At 38.0% G+C, this 14583-nt stretch overlaps 1 protein-coding gene across 3 annotated transcripts in view; it reads left to right on the top strand.

Moving 5' to 3' along the window:
* Positions 1 to 14583, top strand: part of UBE3A (ubiquitin protein ligase E3A) — a 46795-nt gene that overhangs the window by 2404 nt on the left and 29808 nt on the right. For 2 of the 3 annotated variants that reach the window (XM_044433383.1, XM_044433373.1), the window contains exon 2: positions 9562 to 9629. The gene's annotated coding sequence lies outside the window, so the exon portion shown is untranslated. Of the gene's footprint in view, positions 1 to 9561; positions 9630 to 13447; positions 13612 to 14583 lie in introns of all 3 variants that reach the window. The other variant, XM_044433364.1, reaches the window with a different exon arrangement.

Consider the following 14583-nt stretch of genomic DNA (forward strand, 5'->3'; position numbering starts at 1 on the left):
CTGCTGCGCTTTGTGAGTTAACCAAGGACAAGCCATGAATTGTCATCCAAACCCAGTCCATCCCTGCCAGATCACCCCTCTCCTCATGCTTGTTCTCAGTCTCAAAGAATTCTAAATTATTAGTAAGACAGTAGCTCTGAAGAAACTATGGGGATTATTTTTCTCCAGGATGTGTACTTCCTTACTAGAGATGAACAACTTTAAAAGAACTGGGGCTTATTTCCCAGCCCTAGAACTCACGACAGCTTACACTCATAGACCCCCATTGCCACTAAAATTGCTGGCAAAATATGGCAGCAGAAAAAAAATTAAAAAGAACGAAATGCTACATCTTTATTCTAGAGCAAGGAGGTCTTGTTTTGCTGTTCTCATGCCACCCAAATTCAATGGCAATTCAGCATGGTGACTGAACTGCAAAAAAGGTTGGGGGTGCCACATGCAGCTCGCAAACCACATGTTCCCCAGCCCTATCCTGTATGGTTAAATATTTTGTCATTAGTAAAGCTTTCCACTAATTTACCCAGACTAGAGGTTATGCTAAATGACCTGTGATTTTCATGGATCACCCCCAAGATCCCTTTTTCAACATGGTTGTTGTATTAGACTCTTTCTAGTTCTCTGATGCAGAGGCCAGTTTTGGGAACATACTGCATATTTTTCTAAAAGGATCAGCAGTTTCACATTTGAGTCCTTTAGAAACTCCTGGATGGATACCATGTGGAACTTGTTCGTTATCTTTCAATTTGTCAATAAGAACTAGGACTTTCTCTTGACACCATTATTTGTCTCATTTATCAGGCTCCCTTCCTGAATATATAATTTCAGGAGGCACTGCTATCCATCCTACATGTTCTCCCATGATGACAGATGCAAAGAATTTGTTAAACTTCTATATAAATTCATTATCTTTCTTTACTGCTACTTTAACTCGCTAGTCACTCAACAGTTCAAGTTTCTGAAGGAAGCCATCTTTTCTCAAATAGGTTCCTTAACGCTGCTTGTTAACCATGGACTTTTTGTGCCCTTTGGACTTTGTGTTACTTTCTTTGAATTGCAGTATACATTCTAGCTGCAGTATTCCAGGTTTGAGCAATTCCTAACCATTTTGGAAAGATTTAACTCCCTATACTTCCCTATCAACTTGCTTTTTACCAATTATAATAGCAAAACTGTTTTTTTTTTTAATCAAATGCGATTGTTTTTCAACTTAAATATCCACTGATTTTATAGCTTTGCTGTCCCTGTTTCCAATTGGTGCAGCAACACTGACAGCTCACAAAAGGTCCTCAGGATTCAGTCCAGCATCATCTCCCCTTTGCTTAGTGCTATACTCTGTTTATATGATAGAGTATTAGTGCCTTGTCTTAGTGTTATATTTGTTTGAGAATGCAGTGTTTTGTCTTTTTGTAATGACCACAGAACACATTTATCTAGTCTGTTTGAGATTAATTGAAGTCAACCATTACTGCAACGTTTCTCAGTTGGAGGCCTCCCTGATTCCATTCTGCATCTTTCAGTCACCCTGAGTGTTTGGATGAAGGGGTTCTGGTTGGTAATAAATTACTTTCAGAGCCTATTATTGTTACTCATAGTAATTCTGTGGGTGGCAGTTTCCATAATTTAGCATGATGAGTACATGCCTTGCTGGACCATGTTCTTGCACATCATGAGTGATGTTGTCTTTTTTATCAATGTTTTTTTATTATTTTCCTGTGTTTTTAATTATTTTTAAGACCATATCAGATTTTAATGTGTGTTTTATGCAGCCTGCCCTGAAGGGCATCCAAGAATATAATAAATAAAATACATGAGAAATAAACTTTCATTCATGGCTTGCTGTAATGTTCATACCCAGCAAACTGGTTGGTTGTAACGGTGAGTAGTGTAAATAAGCCAACCTTAACCCATGGCTTATAAAGCTGGCCTATTTCCATTAACCATAGTTAAATTTATATTTTAGGTTTCAGATAACACTGTATGTGGTGGTGTATCAAAAACAAAGACAAACATTTCTAGTCTTCTCCATGGCCGTGCCTGAGCAGGAAAGGGAAGCACCCAAGGCACACTGCAGCTCATCCAAAACATGCATGCTAACCATTCAGTATCTGTATATTTGTGAACATCTAGGCACAGTAACTAAAAAGAAAAAAAAAATAAGAGACTGGCAAACATTTCTTTTAAAAAATCCTAATGCAATAGTTGCTTTGCTGTGAAAAATCTATTGCAGCACCCTTTCATTTACTTGTAGACTTTTCCCCATTACCATGACACCTTCTCTGTATCTTTCATTGTTGTTGCCTCATAAGCAGGGTTCTGTGCTCCCTGTAACAGAGAAAGAGAACCTCTAGTATTACAATCATTCTCAAGTTAAGGAAATTAAAAAACATGTTTTTCTTCCTTAGGATTAGGGTTTTATTTCTATATCAATGACTTTAAATTCCCAGTTACTAGTACACTTTTGTACAATTATGCAACAGTGTAAAAGGGCACTTATGTGCGAGTGAGGGAGATGTTCGGAGGCTAATGTGAGACACCCAGCGTATCATTTATTTAGAAAATGTTAGCCTCTCAAACTCGAAAGCAACTTCTATGAATAAGAACTCTCAATTAAACTGCATGTTCTTCTAATGCCCCATGTATCTTCGGGTGTTTCTTTCAGCAGTTCTGCAATCAGCTTCATTTGCTGCTGTTTGACTGCTTTTGCAGAAGCTCTTGTAAGCATCCACTGAAGTAAAATTTCTGCTGACAGGAGGTTCAGCGTAGAGGCAAATTTACTAAGGTGTGATTGCATTGGAGTGGCTCAGAAAAATACTCTTAGGCTGCTATAACTCCTATGTATATATCAAAAGATACAACCAACCATTTTAATTGTTGTAAACTGCCCAGAGAGCAGTAGCTATTGCACAGCATAGAAGTTAAATGAAATTAAATAGTACGGTTCTCATGCTCATCTTGTGGGTGAGATGGATCTCCCTAGTTGAATTAGGACAAAACTCTTTGGTGAAATTCCATGCACTGTGTAGGGATGGGCAGTCTGTTGCCAATGGGCTATAGATGCTCTAAAAGTAAATACCTGTCAATTGTGTATTTGAATTCATCATGTTCTTTCAGCCAATTATTTCTAAAGTATTTAGATTAGCTATATTTCTCCAACTTTGAAGAGATGCCCAATGGGTACTTGTGTGCTAAATAGCTATCCATCTAAGCAATGGTTGGAAATGGAGGGTGGTTTGTATTTTAGTGACGGTATGAGTCATGTTAATATTTGGTGGGAATATTTAGAGACATGTGCTACTAATTTGTCATTGTAAGAAGGAAGGAGGGAGTCTTCTTCTCTCCTGCAAGTTCATTTATTATGTTTTTACACAGCCCAGTATCTGAAGCTCACTGAGAAGTTTACAAACTTTAAAAATACATTATAAAAATGTATACACACAAATGTATAAGCAGATGACATACATATATATCAAACAATTTTAAACGATCAGCCACAAGGAAAATACAGGAACTGACTGCAATTGTCATATGCCTGAAAGAAGGTTAAGATCTTACCTTGGCAACAAAAAGATCATGTTGGTGCCAGGTGATCTTCGTTGGGCAGCTCATTCAGTAGTTTTTGGCCCACCACTGAGAAGACAGCTGAACACTGTCCTGGGCAGAGCCAATAAGATGGTCAATTGAGCCACCTGCTTAGTCAGGATTCAGATTCATTTGCTGATCCATTTTTGTTTTAAAAATGATGCCTGCATAGCCGAAAACAGAATTTTGATGCTGCTAGCTAATAATTAATGTGTGGCTCAAGTTCTGCCTCTTTGTTAATCATCGTAGGTTTACATCCTTATTATAGACTGGACTTCTACAAGTGCTCCTTAGCATAATACACTGAACCACCAGAAACAGCTGAAAAATGTAAAACAGCAATTTAGTGGGGAAAATACTCCCCTTTCATTTTTCCTCTAAATACCAATTTCAAATTTCTCTTTAGAAGTACATTTTACTAAAGCTAAGATGATGTTGTTTCTCCAGCTTAGGCATCATGTGCACAAATTAATATTTCTCAATGTATTAGTATTTCTCAATCAATTAGTAGTATTGGTATTTCTCAATCAATGTATCTCTGAGACATCCTGTTTTTTTGCTTTACATTTCAATATGTGTCATGGTAGTTAGCCATCATACTCCCTGTTTTTTTTTCTTGTAACCTTCTAATAGGAGCAGAGCTACATTTCAGGTCCTATATATGTTGTCTTTTTCTTGCAATTGAATTTTTAATTTATCTTTTTGTTTTGTTTTTAATTATTGGTTTTAGCTTTTGCAAGCTGTTGAAGAAACCAGTTTGGTTGAAAGCTGGAGTATAAATATATAAGAAATAAATATGGTTGAGTTTGCCTTTCTTCTAAATCTTTATATGGGGATTGTAGATTGGCCTTTCTACTGAATGGCTCTCATGATCATTGCTGGAATGTTGCTCTGTCTTCAGGACGGACTTCTTACTCTTTCTCCTGTTCATTTTCTTTCCTTCCTAGCAGCCATCTGTGCTTTCTTTAGGAGGCCAATTTATCACTCCCACAGATGAAATACTATCAAATGCAGGTTACATTTGACAGTATAGCATCCAGACTGCAACTTGGAACTTTCCTTGTGTTGTTCTGTGAGCCTAGTTTTATCATGTGTTTTCCCCTATATTTATTATTATATGTATTACTAGTATAGATACCAGGGCAGGGTATAATGCATAGCAAAACAAGTGATAGAGAAATAAAATATGTAATGAAAGAGTAACAAAGCTCCACTTGAATTGTCTCATCAAACAAAAGTTTTGACCTGCTGTTGAAAAGATTGCAAAAGTTTGCACCAATCATACCTATGTGGGGCAGATATTCCTTGATTTAAGCACAACCACTGAAAGGCTGTCTTTGGAGCTGTCACATAACTTTTCCCTACCCACTTTGCATATGACTGGAAAGGGAATTCTACTGAGTTTAGTTTCATATTCAAAGAATCTTGACATAGTGTTAGGTTTGAAACAGGAATCCAATGTTGATGTTTTTAAGTAGCTAAACTAGATAGCATTTGAATTTGACTTGCTTATAAATCAACTAGGCTTTGTTTTATTTAATCCATGTTTCCTAGTGTAGATGTAGCACTAAGCCAACTGAAACTAAATTCAACAGAAATTGCAACCATATTAGAAGAAGAGAGGCAGTAGTGTTCTGTGTTTTGGGCTTGTCCACATAGACCCGGACTACATATCACGAACAACCCATAATTAACAAATAATAAGTTGTTGAAACTTCAGAGGAGGCATATGTGTGGGATCCTACATGCCCACCCTATTTCACTGTGATAAACAATCTAGGATCAGTGTTTAGTTTTACAGGATGTTCAAATGTAGAACTCTGGGTTGTTGGGAACAAAAAACAGTGTGTTCAAACTCTGGCTTATTCATTTTCCAGCAACACAGAGTTCTGGGCTTGGATGTCCATAAGCAAACTGAGGGTAAAATTATCCCTATGTTATATTAGCAGATGCAGGCGGAACCCAGCACACACATACTCATTTACATTTCATTTTCAACAGCCCAGGTTTATTAACCATGTTTTGTTGGTGACATGAGAAATAGGATCATAGGTGTGAATAGATCCTTTTCCTTTTGTTCCAAAGCTCAAGGCAATCCTTTGAAAGTGCAGTTCTTTTATTTAGACGCACCAGTAACAGAAGAGTTTGAACTCTAAATAGCCTTCTGCCAAAGCTGAAAAAGAGAACCCTCTGCTCATGTACGGCGTAGAATCCAAACTGGAAATGTTCCCTGGATCCCTCCCTTTCAAGTAAAACTTCTGGCACCACTCTAGGGTGGTTCTCACTGTTTGATGGCAAGACAGTGCAAATGGTGAAGCCCCTCCTGTTAAGCATCTCATTTCTCCCAGTGCCTCCCTATTGGGTTAAGGACTTGGTCTTGTACCTCCCCTCCTGAAAAACTTTCCTCCCTTTCCAGAATAGGCTGATTCTGATTCTCCACCTGAGGTGCTTCACTGGGCACAGTTAAAGGAGTTTCAAAGGCTCTGCCTCTGCTCCCAGACTCCTTTGATGAATCCTACTGAACCATCTGCAGTGTGCAAGAGACTGGGCCACTCTACCATAGGGTTAAATAATAGCTTAGTATTGCACATGAATTAGTTGTGTGTTAGTTTATATGGCACAGCAAGTACCCTTCCAGAGAAATGTTCAGTATATAGGAAATGGTTGCAAGTGTGTAAGGAAAAAAATCTAAAAATGGTAATCTGTAGTGGATTCGTAGCAGTCCTCTTGTTAGAACACAGTGGCTGGATTAAAAGGTGAACTAAGGAAGGGGTGATCAGAAGAATGGTTATTTATCTGGTATTTACTGGTATTTATCTGGGTGCTTTACATAGATTGTTATGGGTTTCTGAATCCCTACAGCAGAACAGTAGCAACATTTAAAACATTTTCCTCCCCCACCTAAATGAGGTTGCTGAAAAAGAATGCTTCCCTTTGGTGGGGGGGGGGGGACGGACCAGGAATGGATTTTTGTGTGAAATTACATGTCAACTTAATCATATTACTGATCACAAATTAATGGGTTGTACGTAAGCTCAAAGGGACTCTGTTCCTTAATCCTTAGCATATGTCTTCTGGTATGGGCCACTATTGTGCGCATTGCTTTTGTTTTTTGTTTTTTTGGAATACAGGATTCTAGGAAAAAACAACTATAGCAATGTAGAGTCAACAAGCCTCATGTTACTTACCTGTGTTCTAAGGGCTGACACACCCTGTACATAGCAGATGCACCTACTGCTTGCAAGAATTTCCCTGCCTATTTTGAGAAGATAGTTGCACTAATTAAAAAAGGAATAATGTTGGAACATATATCTACCTTTATTTTACATTCTAAAACAGAAAAACCACAAATTGTAATACTATGTTATAAATTGAGCAAATTTAATAGCAATTAGCAGTTACTTGTTTTCAAATTGCAATCAGCCAGTAGGTTTGAATATATGGAGAGCAATAGAAGCAATATTTTAAATGTAGGCCATCATAGAATCACAGAATAGCATCAGAGAAACAGATTTACTGGCTTTCAATTGCAGTAGAATTCACTGACTTACAAAATCTTGCTTTCCAATTGTGAGACATTTATTACACTTGGGTTAAGATGTTGTCTTTGATTGTATTAGAATATGCCTTGCTGTAACTTTCTTTCTGAAGTTTCAATCTTCCCTGTAGCTTTCTGGCATAGTACTTTAGAATTGTAGTGCATGCAAGATGCTTTGATTTTAAATCTTACTTATGTATTTCATCTATTTCCTGAAAGATATTTCCTGCTAATTGACTAATCTGTGAATGTTATTTGTAAATTAGAGCACTTGCACTGTGCAGGAGGATGTATGCCTTTTCATGTTGCCCCCTTCTATTCTCTTCCATTGCTTCTCCTAGAATGTTTAACCCGCCTGCCTTCTTTCCTATTTTCACACCATAAACACTAGGCAATCAACAATCCAAACTTTTGAGCTTGTGTGTCTTTGCACATGTTTCTTGTGCCCCTGGCTATTTAGAGAGGAAATGCTCCAGAACTTTCTAGAAATAAAGTTTGTAATAAGGTTTGCAGGGACGGAGCAATTTATTTTTACAAAATGAAAAGCATATTTGTATGCTTATAGTCGATGAGCCTACATGACTGAGAATAGTAGAGCTGATGTAAAGAACATAAAAATAAGAATATACATGATCACTAAGCCATGGGTCTACATTTAAGCACAGTACATGATCCCCTAAGTCAGGGATAAGCAAATTAGGAAGGTCCAGAGTCAGTATTGCTACCACACCATCACTCCTGCCATTCTCCCTCCCCACAGTGACAGCAAAAAAATAAGCTGTATGTAGATCAAGTTCTCAAGAACAAGGTAAATTTGACTCACTTGCCACTCTGTAGCATCTTTCTTCTGGTTGTTTTAACCATAAACCATGTGTGGCCCACCCCTTCTCTAAGAGATGAAAAGGATGGCATTACCTGAACCAGAAGCTGAACCCAGTTTCTTTTATGGCTTGCCAGCCCCTGATCTCCAGATTCAAACTCGTAAGAACAGTATAACATGTTAATGTTGTGTTAGGTTTATTATGCTAGTCCTAAGAAAACTCATTTTCCTCATGGTTCTTTATATGTAAAGGCAGCATTTATTAGAGTGGTCATTGCTAAGAAAATTCTGATCTGTTGTTCCTAAGCCACATTCTTGTGCACTCTGACCAGCTTCACTTAACTCTTGCCACCAGCAGGGATGGTTAAACTAACTGGAAACTAGCACGGAAGTAGAAGCTTCCTGTTACATCTTAACACAGACTCCTGCTTTTGGTTATTTTTTTTGAGGGGACGGGGTTCAATTCCTTAACAAGCTATAGTTAGGAAGCCAGATCTTGATTGTTAGGGTAGTGATAAGTCAAGTTCCAGGTTAGTTAATTATATTTATATCCAGCCTTTTTCCTGTCAAGGAACTCAAGGCAGTCTACATGATTCTCCTCTTCTTGTTTTTATCCTTACAACAACCGCCCTGTGAGGTAGGTTGGGCTGATAGGCTGAGACTGGTCCAAACTCATCCAGTTAGCTCTGTGGTTGATGGTGAACCATCAAGAACCCAGAAGAACCCGGGTTTTCTGAATCTTAGTCTTGCGCTTTTAACCACTACACCACACTGACTCTCAGGTTTAGCTGTAATAGGTACTTTTGCTTTCTTATTTAGTTGCCACTTAGTTTAGCTACTGTTGCTGGCAGCAGGAGCCAAGCACAGGCAGTATACATGTGTATACTGCTCACGAAAGATGAGTCATAGTTTTCAGCAATTCTGGCTGATTGACTGTGTTTGCATTACATGCCATCCCAAGGTGAATAACCATCCATGGTGAATTGGCACGTCTTGTGAACCCAGCTCACTTCCCTTGTTTTTCCCCACCAAACCATCCTGACAACCCATGGCTTACTTTAGGACAGGGGTCTCAAACTCGCAGCCCGTGGGTTGTGGAATACTTGATGCGGCCCAGCCTCACCCAGACTCTACTTCCAGCGGCCCCCAGGTAAGTTGAGTTTGAGACCCCTCCTTTAGGAGGTACTGTATCTACAGTGGATTGGATGTTGTCTGACCCTGGGCAACCAACCCATCATGAGTGGCAAACAAGCCACTCTGAAAGCAGCAAACAGTCCTTACCATTCTGATCGTGACCTTTCTTGGTTCACTACAGAGAGATTCCCACTTGACTTTTTCATTCACTTTTAAAGTATTATAAGTGTAGGTTTAACACGTTGGGTTATGGATATGATTTTAAGCTGGTTATTTTAAAAAAAGGCTTCCCATACTTAAAAAGTTTAGAAGAGTAAAAATTCAGTTATTTTTTAAAAAAGCAAATCCCTCCAGTTATTTTTGTTAACCATGAGTGGGTAATGGTATTGTACAAGTGAACTTCCTAAGAAGGTGATGATAATTTCCTGTATACATGATCTTAATCTTATACTATCCTTTCAAGAACTGATGTAAGATTTTTGAATTCTAGGTCTGCAGTCTATTAAAGTCCATTTGGCAACGTGCAAGAGTAACCTGCTAAAGTGCTCAAATAACATGGTATGTGGAATAGTCCTATCTTGTATAATATATTCCTGAAAGCAAAAACTATTAGCCTAATAAAACTATGATTAAGAAACCCTGAAGTAAACAATATACAGCTGCTGTGAAGTAGTAGATAGTAAAATAATCTAGTATTATGTAACATGCAAGTCTATTGCAAAATTTGCAATTGCCAAAAACAAACAGGATAAATAGATGACTTGTAGCCTGTATGTTGCTCTACAAGCCCAGATTAATTTGAATTCTGCTAGAATGTTGTGGATGGAATACAAATTGAGTCAGCTTTTGTTTAATCTTAACTACTGAATGAATTTTCAGTATGCATAATGGATTGCATACCTTTTGTAAATCTGGCCATCCATCTGGTGTATATTCTGTTCCAAAACCCTATTTTTCTCTGTTGATTAAATATCGCAAGAAAATTCGTATTGCTCCTAAGTTCCTGGCACATGTTCTCCTACTACTATTGTAGCTTATATTAAGTAGTTCTAGTTTTAGTCTGATTTTATTTGGAGAGAGGGGAAAAAAGTCACAAAACAAGGTAGTTTTTAAATTGCAGTATGATTACATTATGTTTTCATGTTATGGTAAAGTATGAACTGAAATTCAAACACATTGCTTTAACCTGGTGGGCTTTCAACTGAACAATACAGGAGCAATATTAAGTTTGGTGTTTTAGTAATACTTCTCTGTTGCCAGTAGGTTAAATCTTGGTCAGGTAGTGATTCCATATAATAAGAAGTCCATTCTTACCCAGTTATTTTCTTTGCACATTAGTTTAGGGACAAGCTAAATAAGGGGGTCAAAACCAGTTCAATTACCACCTTTATGTAGTTGTCGCAGTTCAGAGATCTTAACACATTCTGCACATGGAAAATACTGTGCATTTAAGTGCTCTTTCCAGTTCACTTATCATTGCAATGAATGGACAGCCTTTGCTGATACACTCCATTTGCATGTAGCAATTGAACTTTAGATGCGGCCTGTTGAATTAGTCCAAAGACATATTGTCCATCATCTTGTTTTCACAGTGCTCAATTAGATTCCTATTGGGAGGCCTCAAGCAGAACATGAGGGCAGTAGCCCTTTCTTGCTATTGTTCCTTAGCATCTAGTATTCTTCAAAAGCATGCTATCTCTGATCATGGAGGTATATATTTGTCATTACTACTGGCTATTGATAACCTTATTTTCTATGAATATGTCTAATCTTCTTTTAAAGCTATCAGATTTGGTGGCCTGTACATCATATGGAAGTAAAATAAATTCCTAGCTAATTGACATTAATGTCTTAGTACTAAAAGTATACTTTGGGACTGAAAGCAGACATTCTTTAAAATTAAAACTGTGTTAGAATTAAACTTACAATGACAGTGGAATTCTAGCTGACTGTACCCCTAAATTGTTCTTAGAAGAATTTTGAGATGGGGGCTGAGGTGGCAGCCAGTGACTGCACAGCTACTCTTGTACTTACAGTATCTCTGGGCCTGCCCACCTGCTTTGCTGTCCATAAAGTTGCTCTCAGTCTTTAAATCACATTAATAAATACCATACCTGCATTCCTTTGACAATCTGAGCACTTAACCCCCTTGAGGATTTGAAAATGTAAAAGTGTTGCATGCTTTTCATTATGAAAATAATAAAATGCTAAGATTCCTAGTTGATGTATTACATGGTGTAATGGTAGAGCTAAAATGTGTGCAACAACTGGTTTAACTGAAGGTGATAAATTATAGGATATGTGGGACATAAGAGTACATGTTTTCAAGCATAAATTCCCCTCTTGTAAAAATACGCTTGTTGGTAGAATAAAATTAAAGGGGAAGTGAAATTTGTTTTTGGTAAAAAAAAAAAAAAAATCTTGATGGCTTAGGTTCATTAGTAAATTTCATTGTGCCTAAAACGCATCACAGTTTACAAGTAGAAAACAGCATAGGGATTATAAATTGGTAACAGCAATGTGCAAAAAATAAAAATGGGATACTGAAGTAAATAACAAATGCACGCACTTAAGAGGACTAAATCAGTTTAGCCAATCCTCCAGGTATTCTCAGTGTTGAAAACAGAGGGTGGACAAAACCCAGGAAGTCTCTTGCATCTGATGAAACAGTGCCATTTCTGAGATGGAAGCCATTTTGCAGCCTTTGTTTATCTTCTTGAGTCATCTTTTGTGCATTAAAAAGGAGTGGGAAGAAGATAGAGCAGAATCCCTGATGTGCAGTAGATTTGGCAACAGCTTCTTTATCCCTCTTGCTTAACAGTAGCAACAACTCAGAGCACACTCTCTAATGGCCCTAAGTCCTGAAGTTGGAGGTGATCTCTGATCTTTTCTTCCTTATCCTCATGCCCTACATTTCCATTAGTCTTTTTACCACCATTTAGATGGACCATTTCAGAGAAGGAGGTAAATGGGCTGGAGAGGTGTCCGGATGACTTACATCCTAGTTTCTGCAGTCTCCTCTCCTCACCACCCACCAAAATGGCCCCTTTCTCACTCTCCAGTGTTGCATTCCTAATGTTGGAGAGCAGCTGTCACAATTCTTTCTGCACTGGCTATGAGGGGAGAGAAGTCAGAGTGCTGATTCTCAGCTTTGAGTTGAAAGCACTGTCTCCAAACCACAAATTAAGAAATCCAAACCATCCTATGGCCCTTCATATGTGGTTAGCAGCCTTAGGATTTCTCCCTCTAACTCTTATTTTTCAAAACTAATAAGTTTCTAAAATTAAGATAGCTCTAAAAAAAGTAGGAGTGATTTTTTTTGTTTGAAAGAATTCTGGTCTCTTTTCTGGTATCATAAATTCCTGAACTGAGCCTATGCTCAGAGGCCTTTTAATTTTAAAGGATTGTCCAGTTCTGAGCCACTGCTGTGAAGTTGGCTCTGGTTGGTGGGTCTTGAGGTTCTAATGAAAACCAAAATAGATTATGGAAGGCTTAAAATATATGATAGACCCTCCAATAAAACCAGTTAAACCTGTACAGGTAGTAAGATCATAATGAAAATTGTATTAGCAGCATTCATGCTACACAGCACTGAGAATATGTTTCTATTACAGGATATCCGCTGTTATGAACTTCACTTGAGCACTTTGCATTTTCTGTTGTACCCTTCCAGAGCTGTGGCTATTTGATAATATTTAAGCTATTATTTAATAATATTGATGCATTCATTTTTATTTTAGATTATTTTAAGCAGCATATAAGATAAAAACAGTGTAAGCCAAATATACAATTAAATAAAATTCAGTAAATGCTGATATCACCAATAGAACCTGCAGCCTGCAGACCACAGAAAGTGAAAATAAAAATGTGAGGCCACCAAATGGACCTCTGCTATATACTCACTAGCCCAACTATCCACTTTTGCAACAATGCATTCAAGGTATTGTACCACTACTATTGACAATAGCTCATACCACAATATTTAAAAACAGCTAAATGCAAGATATTCATAGTCATGTGAGTGCATAGCCACATGTTTAGAATTAAAGATGAAAAAATGCATCTCCATATGACAATAAATGGATAGAAACTTTTTATCACCCCCCCCATCAGTGGCTGTACTATAAATGAAGGTGTCTGTTGTGCACATACATAGGCTATCTTGAGCCTTGCAGCAGGCAGTACTTTAATTCTTGTCATATATGTTTTTTATTCAATCCACTTCTATAATTTAGATTTTTCTGATACAAAAAGCTTTAACTCAGTTTTGAACGTCCGAGAAGGGAACCAAGGAGTTCAGATTTAGAATTATGAATTTAAATGCAGATAAGACCAGATAATAGAAGTAGGTAAGACATGAATTGGTTCCGTTTCAGCAATGGAAGTCTTCAGCTGGAGCGCAAAAAGCCCATGGGTGGCTTCGGGGTGCTGTGGGTACGAGTATTGCTGAATAATCACTGGCTGACAGCGACATGGCAGAGTAGAAGATCAGCCTTACATCTTATGCCAGTGAAGCCAGATGACAGGAAACAATTGACAGGTAAAATTTTGAAATGGAAAAATCCATTACAGATAAGGTTACTAAAGAGAAAAACTCAAAGTACTGTAAATTGCATTACATTTATCCTATGTTATTCATTGTAGGGAGGCTTAGACAATGGCTCCCCAATCTTGTTACAGGGCTAAATGGTAAAAAAGAAGGATCTGAGGGTCACTGCACATGTCATGGAGGCAAACCACATTTTCTATCAGTCATACACTGAACAGGAAGTTGCAGCCAACTGGTTGTCTGACAAATGTATTCCCAAACTTGTGTTTCTTGAATCTCATACTAAGAATTTTTAAAGTGTAGACTTTAACATGTGATGAGTTTAGTGGTCATAAAATATTTGAAGGAATAGTAAGGTATTTACCAAAGCATGGATTAGTGGGGCTCAGATTCTTATTTTAAGCACTAGGGGTTGCTGGTTAATCAACCCACTCAGAGGGGACAGAATCCACACAGCTTTGCACAGTGCACTGGTTAGTGGATAAACATTCCGCTCATTGCTGGCTTACTCGGAATGCCTTCCAAAAGAGCTCTAAGTAGAGCGGGGTTGTATCTCCCCTAACTGATTATGAGGTCTTGTCTGATTTGTTTAAAAAAATAGGGCAGGGCAGATAGGTAGCTTGGTGTCCTCTACATCTTTTGGATTATAGTGCTATCCCTGGCATTGGCCATCCTGGCTGGGGGCTGATTGGAGACAAAACATCTAGAGGACATCAAGTTGCATACTCATACTTTAGGGTAATGTACTGCAGCCTTTCCCAATCCAATGCCCTCCAGATGTTTTCGATTGCAACTCCCAGCATTCTCAGTCATTGGCTGATGTCCAAAATACCTGGACAGGATAAGGTTGGGGCAGGCGGATTTACTGTATAAAATATGCTGTTATTTTTGAATTCTGGTTAAGGATGGCCCTCTATAGAGTACATGAAACTCTGAAGGAATGCGGTTGTTGTTAGGGATGCT

The sequence above is a fragment of the Varanus komodoensis genome, unplaced genomic scaffold (assembly GCF_004798865.1).
Source record: "Varanus komodoensis strain SLA01 unplaced genomic scaffold, ASM479886v1 scaffold1, whole genome shotgun sequence".
In the NCBI taxonomy this organism is placed as follows: domain Eukaryota; kingdom Metazoa; phylum Chordata; class Lepidosauria; order Squamata; family Varanidae; genus Varanus; species Varanus komodoensis.